Source organism: Galeopterus variegatus, unplaced genomic scaffold (assembly GCF_000696425.1).
Source record: "Galeopterus variegatus unplaced genomic scaffold, G_variegatus-3.0.2 Scaffold9844, whole genome shotgun sequence".
Lineage (NCBI taxonomy): Eukaryota > Metazoa > Chordata > Mammalia > Dermoptera > Cynocephalidae > Galeopterus > Galeopterus variegatus.
The window spans coordinates 19981-36029 of NW_007735955.1; the positions used below are offsets into that span (position 1 = coordinate 19981).

The 16049-nt window shown below is 36.6% G+C and overlaps 1 pseudogene; it reads left to right on the forward strand.

Moving 5' to 3' along the window:
* Positions 1-5023: 5023 nt before the first annotated feature.
* LOC103609602 lies at positions 5024-6031 on the forward strand (annotated as a pseudogene).
* Positions 6032-16049: the final 10018 nt, after the last annotated feature.

Here is a 16049-nt window from a genome sequence, read left to right on the forward strand (position 1 = left end):
CTGGAAGACCAGACTCCTGTCATCTCTAGCTTGTCATGTTCTCTGAGCTTGGACATGATTCATCTTTTTTCTATCAACTTACTTTTTATTCACTCTCTATCATCTGTGTATTTACTGATCCCTCAAAAATGTTTGCTTTAGTACAGCTTTGGGTTGTCAAAACACAGATTTTTTTCTCCACAAATCCCAAAAGTTTCTCTCTCTTCCCTTCAGCCTGTCAGCTTCCCTATTCATAATTCCAGAGAGGAAAGCAGAGTAGATTTGCTCTTGAATTGAGTAGACTAAACTTGGATCATTGGATAATCTATGGAGTAACTCCCCTAGGTCAAGTGCCATCCCTGTACAATCTGTCGTGATGTGGAAGGAAGATGGAAAAGGGTAGTAAGATCCAAAATGTGGCAACATATGATATTTGTTCAGTATGGGTTGTTAACAATGAAGCATGCTAATAAAATGATGACAAGATTTTATTAGCTAATCAAAAATTTACCTAGCCATTTTAGTCATTGATTCATTTACCAAGCTTCATTTCTTGTGAGTTTCTAAATTCCTTTTTATTTTTTCAAATTCTTCAAGCAATTATTTTTCACTGAGTTCGCTCATCTCAGAAATTGAATATTCCAGTTTCAGGATTAAAAACAAATCTTATCTCTTTGGTTTGAGAAAATTATTTTGAAATGTCCCCTCTATATGAAACTTATTCATTTCTCCCCAAATGGATGCTGTGGTATCATGACCAAAATGAGGGTACTTCAACGAATTCATGGAAAGATTGTTATTGCATTTTAATTAGATTTTCCATAAACTTTTTAAAGTACCCTCATATTTTTAAAAAGCCTTCATAGATAAATCTAAGGCTTCAATGTATTAATTCCAAGTGAAATTATTCTTTTACTTCTAAAACACATTCTTCTCTAAATGAGCAGAGAATCTTTGCCTACGAGATTTTAATTACTAGTTTAATAATGGTGTTATGATCGCATTTTCTCTGTTCTGTTCACAGATAAGTTCCTAAGTGGTTCTGGTCAGTTCCACTTTGGTTGGGGAGGGATCATTCCCCCACACCAGGTGACCAAAGCCTACACCTTCTTCAGGAGGACTTGACGTTTATAGGACTGTTATATTTGGGTGGTTCCATGTGATGAGTTAATGGAGAAAGTCCAGCCTGCACAGAAAGGGACCACTTTTCTCCTCGGTTTTCTTCTGCACCATTCCTTGGTCATAGTGTCTAAGATTCCTCTGCTCCTACTTCAAGTACACATAACAGTGTACATGACTTCTAAATTTCCAATGAACATAATCAAATACTGAGAAACTATTTTCAAATCTCTATGATAATCACAATGATTCTGTATTGATGAGGATAATATTAATGTTCTTCTGATACGTTCTTAGCACATTGATACAATTGGATGTTATAGAATTCAATATTTATTAAATATATATTATGTACCATGGTAAACAGCAGAGACTTTAGTCTTTGAGGGAATTATTCTAGGAGATGACAGAGAAAAAATCCATAAAGTTTTACCAGTCCTATAACATCACAAAACTCTTGAATCACTCATGTGATAACTGTGAAGAGATAAGTAAAGGAAGGAAGCCTTAAAGACATCTGTATAACTGCTTTAATAGTGTTGGTTTTATTTTTACAATTATAGCTATACATTACTTTGTTCATGTATAAAATGCCCATGGGAGTTTTTCCCTCAGGTTCCCCTTAGGCCTTTTAATTCAAAGTATTTCCAGCAATGCATCCCTAAAAGTTTCTTTTGAACTGAAGATTCATGGTAGAGTCAGATGCTTTCCACATCTATTTGCTGTTTTATGCCACAGTCACAGAAAAGTTAAAGGAGCCAGCCTGAAGAATCACCTTGATATTCCAGAGAAATGTAAAATCCTGCACAAGTGAGAATTATGATTAACATATATTTTTAAATTGGGATAAAATCACTGGAATTTGAACAACTCAATTTTATATAAAATTTGATTTCATTAAATTCTATTTTTTCCCATTAAATTAAAAAAAATTACATTGTAATTGTACATATTTGTAGGGTACAATTTGGAATTTTGATATATATGAATGTTGTATAATTACCCACTCAGGGTAGTTAGTGTATCTATCACATCACGTATTTATGATTTCTTTGTGTGAGGAATAAGTTCTGGCCCAGTAGGGTGGCCCAGTAGGGTGATTATGGTTAACAGTAAAGTGTAGTATCTTACAAAGTCAATTCTAATTTTTAAGTTGAAGTTCTGGAACATTTTTGCTGGTAGTTATTTCCAAGAGAGGTCATTCGAGAAAATCTAAATGGTAATTTGAGGGCAGATTAATTTGAGGGCAAAGATTTTAAGCCTTTATTTTTATTTGGAAGATGACAATTAAGCATAGGGAAAAAGTATGAGCTTTGGATCACACAAGCATGTTTGGTATAGACCTTCTCCTTAGTGCTTGTGAAATCTTGGGCTCTAGTTTTCTTATTTGCAAAATAGGGGCAATAATAAGAAAACATATACCTCATCAGGTTGTGGAAAAGATAAAGTGGGTTCATAAATGAAAAGTATGTATATAGTATAATGCCCAGAGCATATTATTGCTTAACATATGGTATGCAAATATTTTACTCTAAATACATCAAATAATTAAGCCCATATATTTCAATTTCACAATTTTCTGTGTTATATATATGATAAATAGTTAAAGAAACAGAAAAAACATACAAAATTGTCCTTGATGGATTTTTATACTGTCATATACTCTCATGACCTTAGTCATATTTCCCACTTTCTAGGAATCATACTTCAATGCTTTTTTTCCCCCCATCAAACTGTAGTTGACATATCTGTGTAAATAATTCCTCACAGCAGTCTTTCTCAAATAATTTAAATTTTAAAGGAGAGACTATTGGAAGACCCACTTCAATGAAAGGTATGCAAAAAGGTGGACTGAAAATTTTTTACTCCTAAAACCCTGTGAATCTATAAATATATGTGGGTGGAGTATGCATGTGTGGGTGTGGGTGCGGGGAAGACAGAGAGAGAAGACACTGAGAAAGCAAGAGAGAGAGAGAGAAAGAGAGAGGGAAAGAGAGTTTTTAAAGATTAATGGAAGACCAGAAGGGACTTGAGAATGTGATGGGGCCTGTGGATATTTCACCATGAGGTAGTTCAGAGGATTCTTAGTACAGATTTTATGGGAAATGCTTTGAAGTGTCTTTTTCTACTTCTGTTTTCCCAACAGGTATTCAATCATTATGAGTAGAATATGCCTGGATCTAAATGCTAAGTGATACTGAAGCTTGCACCAATACCAGGGAAATATTCTTAACCAAGAGTTGCATTTTCTGCAATTTTAATTCTCTAGTTTTTCTAAAGTTTGGTTGTGCAATTTTAATGAAAAATTATCCCTAGATTATTTTATGTCCTTTAATTCACAGAATCTTCCACATAACCCAAACCCAGAACAAACTTATACCAACACTGATGTTTTTTTCTGGGTACTTAATATATGTCTAACATGAGATCTTCAACCCATCTCTCTGTGGTAGAACACAAACACCACACAGGTGAACCCACCAACAGGTGAAAATGTTGGTGTCTATCTTTTCATACAACAGTTTTCATTTTGGGGAGGTAGGGCTGTTCTTGTGGACTTGACAAGTTAAAATCATAAGCCTTTTATGTCTTACATTCTTCATATTCTCTACGTGAGCTCATTTTTTTTTTCTTGCTCTCGGCATAAAGCAAATAGATCTAGCATCATTACTTCCACTTACTAGTTGGAGAAGAAGGCTCAGAGAGAATGAATCGGTCAGTGATAACAACAGAGAAATTAACAGAGCATCTGAGACAGGATGCACATCTTCGTGATGCTTACACTAGGGATCTGGTCACTACATCACGTTGTTCCCTCTCTGGAGTCATTTTAAAAGCAAACAGACAAAAAGTCATTGAAATGAACAGTCTTTAGGCAAACCATGATTTTGTTGAGGAGGACACTTGGATATGGGTAAAAGACAGTTTCAACATTTTTGCTCTCTGCTCCCAGATACACTACATCAGAATGCTGTACTGTTCTGAAGGTGTATTTAAATAAGCAAGTCATTCTTTAATCAAATTAGTTCCTTCAACATGTGTTTCTAACCTGCCAACAGCAACCTCTAAAATGTGCTTTTAGAATAATTAGAAAAAAGATGAAGACTTAATATAATAATAAACTGTGTTCATATATGTAGACATCCAATGGTTGCTGCCTCCTGTTCCTTATTTCCAGCCTCTCCAAGTCTTGAACTTTGACCAAATGTGTCATTAAAAGTCATTGAAACTATTATCAACTAATTCAGGCTATTTCTCTGCTATAATTAAGAGCTTAGATTTTTTTTAAAATTTCAACAATCCATATTAATTCCACAGGATGTATGAAAAGTTAGTTGTGAGCTTGGAATTTTATAGATAAATTATATGTAGTGTTGAGAAGGGGAGGGATTTCTTTAACGTTACACAATTGATAAATGACAGAGAGGAAGAAAGAGCCCATTTCTTTTACAGAGATGGGAAACTGCTGGAATTCCATTTGTTCTGTGAATAATGAGGCATAGCTATCAGGGATGTAGAATCTGGCATTGGATTCAGGCTCATACCTTAGGACTGCTACTTAATATCCTAGTGATTTGTAGTTATTAGCTGAACCCTCCTATTTCTCTATTTTTCCATGTGTAAAATGACTATCAGAATAGTACCTATTGTGTTTTTATGAGAGTTAAATATATGCAAAACATTTAAAAAGTTCCAGCCATAATATATGCTTTTATTAAATATTATCTGAAATATAACGATGCCCTTAATCTAAAAAGAGTTTAAAAGATGAAACGTATAATAAATCCACTATGACACACATCTTTTTTTCTCAATTTATAAATCTCTATAAATCTTTAAAAAATGCTATTAAAGATATATTATGCTCTGTATCATTTCAGATGAATTAAGTTTCTAGTGTGTATTCTGGACTCCCTTCGTCTTCATGGAAAATCAGAACAATGTCACGGAATTTGTTTTCGTGGAGCTGTGGGGAAATAAGCAAATAGAGCTACTGTTTTTTTCCTTGTTTCTGCTCTGTTACTTGGCAGTCTTAATGGGGAACTTCATCATCTTGCTCACAATCACCTGCAGCCATCTAATCAAACAACCAATGTACTACTTTCTCTGCCACCTTTCCCTCATGGACCTCTGCTACACCTCCACTGTGGTTCCCCGCCTCATCAGAGACTTAGCTGCAGCAAGAGAAAACATTTCCTGTAACAGCTGTATGACCCAGCTCTTCACTGCCCACTTGCTAGGAGGTGTGGAAATTGTCATCTTGGTGTCCATGGCTGTTGACCGCTATGTCGCCATTGTCAAGCCCCTGCACTACATGGTCATCATGAGCTGGGAGAGGTGTAACATGTTGATTGCTGTGGCCTGGGGCGTGGGGTTTTGGCATTCTATTGCTTTACTGCTCATGGTACTCAGTTCACCTTTCTGTGGTCCTAATCTCATAAATCACTATGTATGTGATGTGAAGCCTCTTTTGAAACTGGTCTGCAAAGATATTTATGCTGTTAGTAACTTAGTGATTGTTAATTCAGGGATGGTGGCAGTTGTCATTTTTCTTGCCCTAATAGCTTCTTACATACTCATTTTACACAGCCTTAGGACAAGGTCCTCTGTAGGGCAAAACAAAGCTCTCTCAACATGTACCTCTCACGTAATGGTTGTAGTTTTATTTTTTGTGCCCTGTATCTATACCTATGTCCTACCTGCAGGTAGTGAGAGCAAGGATAAGGAAATCTCTGTGTTTTACACTGTGGTTGCTCCCATGCTAAATCCACTCATTTATACCCTGAGAAATATGGAGATGAAAATTGCCATGAGGAAAGCATGGTCTCGAATGTCACATTCAGAATTAAAGTAAATAAGGAGATTTTCATTGTGCTTTCAATCCTGTGTCCCCAGGTCAGTTATGATTTGGGATGTTATAGGAACAATATAAGCTTTCTTATAGGAGTTGGACTAAATAACCTCTGATATTATGAGTCAAAGAAGCAAGTTACTGTGACTCAGACTGCAGTCTGCACTTTAAATGGCTCAGCTAGTTCCAGGTGTGACCACTTGGATTTGAAGAATGTAAGAAACGTCCTTCTAAAGTACGTCTTTGATCATAACAATCCCCTCTCAAAAAAATTACACAAAACCCTATTTTCCTGGGAATAAAATCCAACCTTCTTACTTGCTAATCAAAAATCTTACAAAATTCGTCTGACTTTCTAATCTCAGAACTCACTATACTAGAAGAAATTATGGTGTTATGGTAATAAGCTTTGAGGTCAGGGAGACCTGGGTGACATACAAACGTTGTAAGCTCTTACCTCTGTGCCTTGGCAATTTGCTTTAATTATATGAGTCTTCATTTAAAATATATATATTAAATGGTTTAATATTAACACTTCATAAAGATGTAAGAGTAGTTTGGCTTACATGTGAAATTTAACAAGGCATATGGCATAACAGAAACTCATGTTAGGTATTTTTTCTCTCTCCCTACTTTCCTTCCTGTGTTTCCCTTTGCTTGGATGCTTTCATCCAGATGTGCTGAGTCTTTCCACATTCTCCAAATACGCTCTAAAATCTCTCACCCCAAGCACTTTGTTTTGGCTATCTCCACTGCTTAGAATGCCCTCTACCATATACCTGAGGGTCCTGGCCTTCCATATAATTCACAATCATGATGTTATCTTATTCAGGATGATTTTGGAGACCTCTGAACAAACCAGATATATTTCCTATCCCTTCCCTATTCTTATATTGTTATTCTTCTGTACATTTACACTCTCACATAATCCTATGCCCTGTGCTAGTGTTTCTTCTTATAAACTGTGTTTTTCCAATTTGCCTGAGCCAGAATATTATGTGCTATATCTTTATTTTTCTTTGTATCATTCTTCTTGGTAACAATTAATGGCACAAATTAAGATATAAATAAAGCTACTGAATTAAGTTCATAGATACTATTCTCTATTTTTATTTGACTGCGTTCATTGTTTTTGCATATCAAGGATATCCCCGTATGTCTTTAACAATCATGCATTAATCATGAAGTAAATAATGCCAGAAATGCCAAAAATTTAACATGCATTCCCGTGTGCCTATCAGGGAGGGAATGAAATCCAGCTCACTCTCAGCCCCTTATAATATCTTTTTAGTTATTTATTTCTGCATTAAGGAGTGCTACTCTTCTAGTATCCTTTACTTCCATGTCTTATAAATCACATAATCCAACCTCAGCTCTGTGCCTCGGTTCCTGTTTATCTAGGCATTTCTCTCAGAAAATATGAAGATATTATATAATAATTGACATACAAGATATATTGAACTAGGATTGGTTATCTACTTGCATGGTGTTCTTTCCAGCATTTACTTTCCAACCTGTAGCATGATGCCTAATATCTGCAAAAATGTCTGTCAAGTAATTTTGTAGAACATGATAAAAATGTTTTGTTCCACATGTGAGTGCAAATACAGAATATTTAAGAAATATTTATGTTTGCAGGTGTGTAATTTAAGAAATTCTGTTTATATAGAAATTTATTGATAATTTCAAAATCCACCATTACTGAATTTTACTAAAAGAATATCTTAACTCAGCTTACAAATACTTGTGTTTGAGAGAAATATCTAGGATATGAGACCATAATCATAGGCCTCTCCTGGGTCTTGAAAAGAATACTAGAATAGACTAAATTGTCTAAATCAGCCTTCACAGTGGATGCTTAGAGACAGATATAGAGTTGAGCCAAAGGGATAGGGAAAGTGTAGCGAAGCGGGAAGTTAAATAGGACAGTGGTCCTCACAGCCAGTTCTGACCTCCAGTCCTTCTTTTAGGCCCTATCCAAGATTTCTAACATTCTTTTAGTGTGATAAATTCTGACGTTCCCAGGGCTTAATTTATGTGCCTCTCCAATGTAGGGATTCTTATGCTAGATCATCCTTTCTATGTATTTAAATCATCAATTTTTATAGAACATTTTCATTTTACTAAATATCTATTAGGCTACCTGATTATCTGCCTATAGATAGATCAGACTATTACTGCTAACTGCTGATAGCACTACCTGCTGGAAGTGTAGAGGGTTAGAAGTCTTGGTTCTCACTTGATTTTTAGAATAGAGTTTTTAGGTAGTGCACGTATGGGGCAAAAGTCCTTGGTTAAGAGACAATGATCTATAGCCAGCAGACAAAAGCCTATCTAATCAATTCTAATCAAGTATATGTGATTCTCAGTTGATTTTTAGAATAGGGTTTTTAGGTAATGCATATGTGGGACAAAAGTCCTTAGTTAAGAGACAACAATCTACAGCCAGTGGGCAAAAGCCCATCTAATCACCTCTAATCAATGTTTAGGTATGGGATTGTATACTTTAATGATTTTGTTTTATTTATTTTCTTTTATTTTTTAAAGATTTATTATGACTATTTATGAGATACAAAGCTGATTGTCCCCCCTTCTGCCCATGATGTGGGGGCCAGATTCATACTGGGGGCATACCCATTACCAGAAATTACTTTTGTACCCTTTGTCACCTTCCAATTATCCCCCAACCTCCCTCCCCTACCCCTCTCCTCTCAATTCCAATTTGTAGCTCTAAGGATTGTTCCCTCCCTTTGTTGGATCATAGCACTACTGTGGTCTTTCTTTCCTGCCTTCCTTTCTCTCTTAGCTCCCACTTATGAGTGCACACACACGGAATTTATCCTTCTGTGCTTTGCTTGTTTCACTCAACATATGTTTCTCCAGGTTCACCCGTGTTGTTGCAAATGGGAGTATTTCATTCTTTTTTATGACAGAATAGTATTCCATACTGTATGTATACCACAGTTTCCTTATCCAATCATCAATTAATGGACATTTAGGTTGGTTCCATACCTTGGCTGTTGTAAACAGAGCTGCAATGAACATGGGAGTGCAGGTATCCCTTTGACACGATGGTTTCCATTCCTCTGGAAATATACCCAGAAGAGGGAATGCTGGATCATATGGAAGATCTATGTGTAGCTGTTTGAGAAACCTCCAAATTGTTTTCCAAAGTGGTTGTACTAATTTACATGCCCACCAACAGTGCAGTAGTGTTCCCTTCTCTCTACACCCTCACCAGCATTTGTTATTCACCATCTTTTTGATTAGGGTCAGTCTAACTGGAGTGAGGTGGTATCTCAATGTGGTTTTAATTTGCATTTCCCTGATGACTAGTGATGTTGAGCAATTTTTCATGTATATGTTGGCCATTTGTATGTCTTTCTTTGAAAACTGTCTATTCAGCTCCTTTGCCCATTTTTAATTGGGTCATTTATTTTTTTTACTGTATAATTGCTTGAGTTCTATGTATATTTTGGATATTAGTCCCTTGTCAGATGCATAGTTGGTAAAATTTTTCTCTCACTCTGTAGGTTGTCTTTTCACTCTGTTGATTGTTTCTTTTGCTGTGCAGAAAAATTTTAGTTTGATGTAATCCCATTTGTTTATTTTTTCTTTGGCTGCTTGTGCTTTCAGGCTCATGTTCATGAAGCCTGTGCTCTGACCTAACTTCTGAAGTGTTTCACCTATATTTTCCCTTAGTAATTTTACAGTTTCAGGTCTTATACCTAGGTCTTTAATCCATTTTGAGTTGATTTTAGTGTAAGGTGAGAGATGAATATCTAGTTTCATTCTTCTGCATATGGATATCCAGTTTTCCCAGCACCACTTGTTGAAGAGACAGTCTTTTCCCCAATGTAGATTTCGTAGTATATCAGATGACTATAAGCCTGAGGTATGATTTCCGGGTTCTCTATTCTACTCCACTGGTCTGAATATCTATTTTTATACCAGTACCATGCTGTTTTGGTTAAAATAGCTTTGTAGTATAGTTTGAAGTCAGTCAGAGTTATGCCTCTGGCTTTTTTTTTTTTTTTTTTTTTGATCAGGTTACTTTGGCTATTCAAGGTCTTTTGTTTTTCCATATAAAAGGTAAGACTGTTTTTTCCATTTCTGTGAAGAATGTCATCGTATTTTGATGGGGATTGCATTGAATCTTTAGATCATTTTGGGTAGTATAGACATTTTCACAATGTTAATTCTTCCAATCCAAGAGCATGGAATATCTTTCCATCTTTTTGTGTTTTCTTTAATTTCTTTCAGAAGTGGTTTGCAATTCTCATTGTAGAGGTCTTTCAACTCCTTGGTTAAATTGATCCCTAGGTATCATATTTTTGTTGGTGACAATTGTAAATGGGCTTACTTTCTTTATTTCTCTTTCTGATAATTCATTATTTGAGTATATAAATGCTACTCATTTGGGGGCATTTATTTTGTATCCTTTAACAGTACTGAAGTTATTAACCAGCTCTAGGAGTATTTTGATAAGAGTCTTTAGGTTTTTCTATATATAGTATAATGTCATCTGCAAATAGGGAAAGTTTGACTTTATCTTCTCCAATCTGGATTTCCTTTATTTCTTTCTCTTGCCCAATTGCTCTATCTAGTACCTCCAGTAGTATGTTGAATAGAAATGGTGAGAGTGGACATCCTTGTCTTTTTCCTGTCCTTAAGGGGAAGGCCTTCAATTTTTCCCCATTCAGAGTAATACTGGTGGTGGGTTTGTCAGAAATGGCAATTATTGTGTGAAGATATTTTCCTTCTATACCTAATGTGTTGAGAGTCTTTATCATGAAGCAGTGTTGAATTTTGTCAAATGATTTTTCATCATCTATTGAGATATTCATATGGTCTTTGTCCTTGAGCTTGTTGATGAGATGTATCACATTTACTGACTTTCGTATGTTGAACCATCCTTTCATCCCTGGGATGAATCCCACTTTATCATAGTGTATAATTTTTTTTAATATGTTGCTGTATTCTAATTTCTAATATTTTGTTGAGGATTTTAGCATCTAGGTTCATCAAGGATATTGGCCTGTAGTTTTCTTTTTTTGTTGTGTCTCTATCTGGTTTTGGTATCAGAGTTATGTTGGCTTCATAGAATGAGTTTGGGAGAGTAGTGTCTGTTTTAATTGTTTAGAACAGTTTCATGAGAATTGGTATTAACTCCTCTTTAAAGGTTTGATAGAATTCAGCTGTAAAACCATCTGGACCTGGACTTTTTTTGTTGGAAGATTGCTAATTACTGCTTCAATCTTCTTGCTTGTTATTGGCCTGTTCAGGTTTTCTACCTCTTCTTGGTTCAGTCTTGGTAATTTATATGTGTCTAGAAACTTATCCATATCTTCCAGATTTTCAAATTTTTTGTCATACAGTTGTTTGTAATAGTCTGTATTGATTCTTTGTATTTCTTTGGTGTCAGTTGTAATGTCTCCATTTTCAATTCTAATTTTTGTTATTTGGGTCTTCTCTCTCCTTTTTTTTGTTAACCTACCTACTGGTATGTCTATTTTGTTTATCTTCTCAAAAAAACAACTTTTAGTTCTGTTGATCTTTTCTATTGTTTTGGGGGGTTGTTTTTTCTATTTCATTTAGTTCTACTCTGATCTTAATTATTTATTTCTGTCTACTAACTTTAGGTTTGGATTGCTGTTGTTTTTCAAGTTCTTTGATGTATAGTGTTAGGTTGTTTATTTGGAGTCTTTCCTTTTTTTGATATAAGCATTTACTGCAATACATTTGCCTCTTAGTACTGCTTTTGCAGTATCCCACAAGTTTTGGTATGATATATCTTTATTTTCCTTAGCTTCTATAAATTTTTTGATTTCCCGTTTAATTTCTTCTTGGACCCATAGGTCATTCTGGAGCCTGTTATTTTCCATGTATCCGTATAGCTTCCACCAATTTACTTATTGTTTATCTCCAGTTTCAGTCCATGTGGTCTGAAAAGATTGTTGGAATGATTTCAGTTTTTAAAAATTTGTTGAGACTAGATTTGTGACCTAATATGTGGTCTATCCTGGAGAATGCACTGTGAGCTGACAAGAATGAAGTGTATTCTTTAGGTGTTGGGTGAAAAGTTCTGTATATATCTGCCAAGTCCAGTTGGTCTGGGGTGTAGATTAAATACTGTGTCTCTTTGTTGACTTGTTGCCTGGAAGTCCTGTCCCATACTGAGAGAGGGGTATTCAGATTACCCACTATTGATGTATTAGGTCCTGTCTCCAACTTTAGGTCTAACATTGTTTGCCTGGTATATCTGGCTGCTCCGGTATTGGGTGCATACGTGATTAGGATTGTTATGTCTTCTAGCTGGAGAGTTTCCTTTATTACTACATAATGACCTTCTTTGTCTTTTTAAATGTTTTTTGGTTTAAAGTTTATTTTGTCTGATATAAGAATAGCTACTCCTGTTCCTTTTTTTTTTTTTTTTTTTTGGTGTCCGGCAACGGATCGCAACCCTCAGTGTCGCGCCCATACCGGACCGGGACCGGCAACGGGATCACAACCCTCGGCGTTGTGCCCACACCTCGCTCAGCCAGTGAGCAGGAACTGGTCTGTATGTGGGATCCGAACCCGCGGCGGGAGCACCGCCACGCTCCCAAGCGGCGCACTTTAGCGGTGTGCCACCGGGCTGGCCCATCCTGTTCATTTTTGGTTTCCATTTGCATGATATATCTTTTTCTATCACTTCACTTTTAGTCTGTGAGTGTCTTTACAGGGTAGGTTGGTCTCTGGAAGACAGCATATTCTTGGGTCTATCTTTTTAATCCAGTCAGTTAGTCTGTGTCTTTTGAATGGGGAGTTTAGTCCATTCACATTTAGAGTAGTTATTGAGAAGTGCTGTTTATTTCCTGTCATTTATTTGCTACTTGTTTAGGTGGTTTAAATATCTTTTGATCATTATTTCCCCTTTTATTTCTCTTCTTTAATGTGAGTTGGGAATTTGAGGTGAAATGGTTTAGCTTCTTTTATTTCTTGCTGGCATTTTTGTTTTAACTGTGGGTTTTGCTCTTTCTTGTGTATTTGTGATAGTGGTCACCATTATTCAGATTCCAGATGAATGACTCCCTTGAGAATTTCTTGCAGGGCTGGTTGTGTGGTGGTGAAATCCCACAACTTTTGTTTCTTTGTGAAATACACTATTTCTCCCTCGTTTCTGAAGGAGAGCCTTGCTGGGTAAAGAATTCTTGGCTGGCAGTTTTTTTCTTTTAGTATTTTGAATATATCATTCCACTTTCTTCTGGCCTGTAGGGTTTCAGTTGACAAGTCTGTTGTTAGTTTGATGGGGGTTCCCCTATAGGAGACCTGATGCTTTTCTGTTGCTGCTTGTAGAATTCTCTCTGTCTTTGAGCTTTGCGTATTTAATTTTAATATGTCTTGGGGAGGATCTGTTTGGGTTGAATCTGTTTGGGGACCTTTGAGCTTCCTGGTTCTGCAGGTCTGTATCTCGCCCTACACCTGGAAAATTTTCTGTTACTATTTCCTTGAGTAGGTTTTTGATACCTTTTCCCTTCTCCTGCCCTTCAGGAATACCCACAATTTGGATGTTAGAGTGCTTGAGGTTATCTGCTATCTCTGCTAGGTTTTCCTCATTATTTTTAATTCTTTGTTCTTTTTTTTTCTGCCTGAGTTATTTCAAAAAGACCATCTTCAAGCTCTGAAATTCTTTCTTCTGTTTGCTCTACCCTGCTGCTCAAGCTCTCATTTGTGTTTTTATTTAGTTGAGTGAGTCTTTCATTTCTAGAAGTTCTGCTACACTCTTTTTCATGGTATTAATCTCTTTGTAAATTTCTTCCTTCATATTCTGGATATTTTTTCTTGTTTCATTGTGTTCTCTAATTGAGTCTTCCTTTATTTCTTTAAGTTTTCTTAAGATCATTGCTCAACATTCTTTTTCAGAAATGTCAAGGTTTCCCTGTTCCATGGAGTCTGACTTTGGGGCATTACTGTATCCTTTAGGTGGTGTCATTTCTTCTTGATTGTTTGTACTTCTAGTATTTTTTTCACAGATGCTTAGTCATTTGGTAGGGGGTTTGCTTCTTCTAGTGCACTGATGTTGGCTGTGGAATGGCCTTGGGGGTGAACTGTCTTTGCTTGACAGTAGGTGTGGTGGTGGTTATGTTAAACCTACTTGGCTCCTGTTCAATACTCTCTGGTCATAGAATGAGTCCCTAGCCTGAAGATTTCTACTGGGACAAACTTGGTGGGTCATATCTGTAGGCTGGTGCTCCCCTCTGAGTCTGAGAAGAGACAAGGGGCCACATGGAGCCATACAGTTCTGCTGGCTGGCTGGCACTGGCAGGCTCACCTGGGCAGTGCTGGTTCAGGGTGCTGGGGTGGGGCCTGGAGCTACCCCCTGCCTGGGTCCAAGGTTGTGTGGTGAGGTGGCCATGTGGAGCTGTATGGTTCTGCTGGTTGGCTGGCGCCGGCAGGCTCACCTGCACAGTGCTGGTTTTGGGTGCTGGTGCAGGGCCTGGAGCTCCCCCCTCTGCCTAGGTCCAAGGTGTCAGGATGAAGGGGCCACATGGAGCCACGTGGTTCTGCTGGCTGGCTGGCACTGGTGAGCTCACCTGTGCAGTGCTGGGTCAGGGTGCCCTGATCCTGTTAAGAGATTTTAAAGAATTGCTGTAGGGAAAATGTGAAAAATGTTTCCTACAGGGAAGTTGTATTTTTGGTGGAAATTTTAGAGACAATTATACTTAGATTTAATCATAAGAATGTAACTTTTGTTTAAATCATTTAAGGAGAGGTTATATTTTAGATAATGACCACACTTTGATCAACTTAGCTTTTCACAAATTGTACTTTGGAATGTCTTGTTGTTAATTTTAATGATGTTATGAGTTTCCATTGTTTAAGCTATACTTAGCCATAGATAACTTTTGTCACATTGCCCATGTCTTTGTGTCATCTTGAAATGATTGAATCAACTTATTTTTCTTGTGAAACTTCCTTGTCTTTACAATAAAAAAAAACTTACTTGTCTTTACAATAAAAAAAAGAAGCTAACATTGAATCGGGGCTGTGCCCAGTTTTCTCCTACCAACAGAGGAGTTGCTGAGGTGCAGTCCCTTTGGGCTTCTCATTGCATTCATGCTGCTTTGAGTAATTCTTTTTTGCATATTCATTACACAGCAAGAAGTGTAATAGAAGGGGACAAAACAGCCTTACTTTACTTCATGTTCTGATATTTTTACTGTAAAATGAGACATAATCTGAGTTGAGTTGACCACAACGAAAAGTAGACTAGCAGATATATATATAAACATATCACAGGGGAATGCTGAGTCTTTCTTAGACTTTGGGCCTTCACCTTTCAGTCAAGTTCACACATTACAGCTGCAGTGATTAGAATATGTTCTTATATGCAGGTGGTCCTACAAGAATGTGGGACTCTGATGTGCCAGGTGTGTTGTGGTGGTTGGGAATTTATGCTCTCAAGTTAGAAAGACCTATTTATGGTAGCCTTACTGTGTGAATTTGAACATAACCCACATGAAGTTCCAAGTTTAATTTGTAGTAAGTATTATATATCTTATATGTGGCTGTAGTAGTTGCTATTTTCATTAGGATTTTAGAGAATTTAGGAACCTTGTCCAGAGAAGTAAGGAGGTCATCCAGTAAGAGGGAGTTTCTGGGCTCTCTGACTTTGACTTGCAAATTTTTAAACACTGCTTCAATACCTGTCCATAAGCAGCAGCAGCAGTTCTGTTCTTAATAGTAACAGTAAAAGAAGCACAGGTGATTTGTTCCTTCCCCACCTGTTGATGAAGGGAATGAGATGAAGATATTGGTGATTTTCTCTCTGAAGGTAACTACAGGCTTGACTGGAACTTCTTTCCTGAGGAGCCAGTCTGTACCCTGATTTCCATTTTTGCACTAATAAATATCAACCAGAATTGTATTTTTGATATTTTATTTATAATAACATGACAAATATAAAATACTTAAGGATCAATGTGACAAGATAAGTTTAAGACATTTACACTGAAACTAAAAATTTTGCTGAGAGAATACAAAGACCTTAATAAATAGAAAGAAATACTGTTTTTATGGACCAGACAACTCAAAGTGGATTTTGGAGAGTGATGTT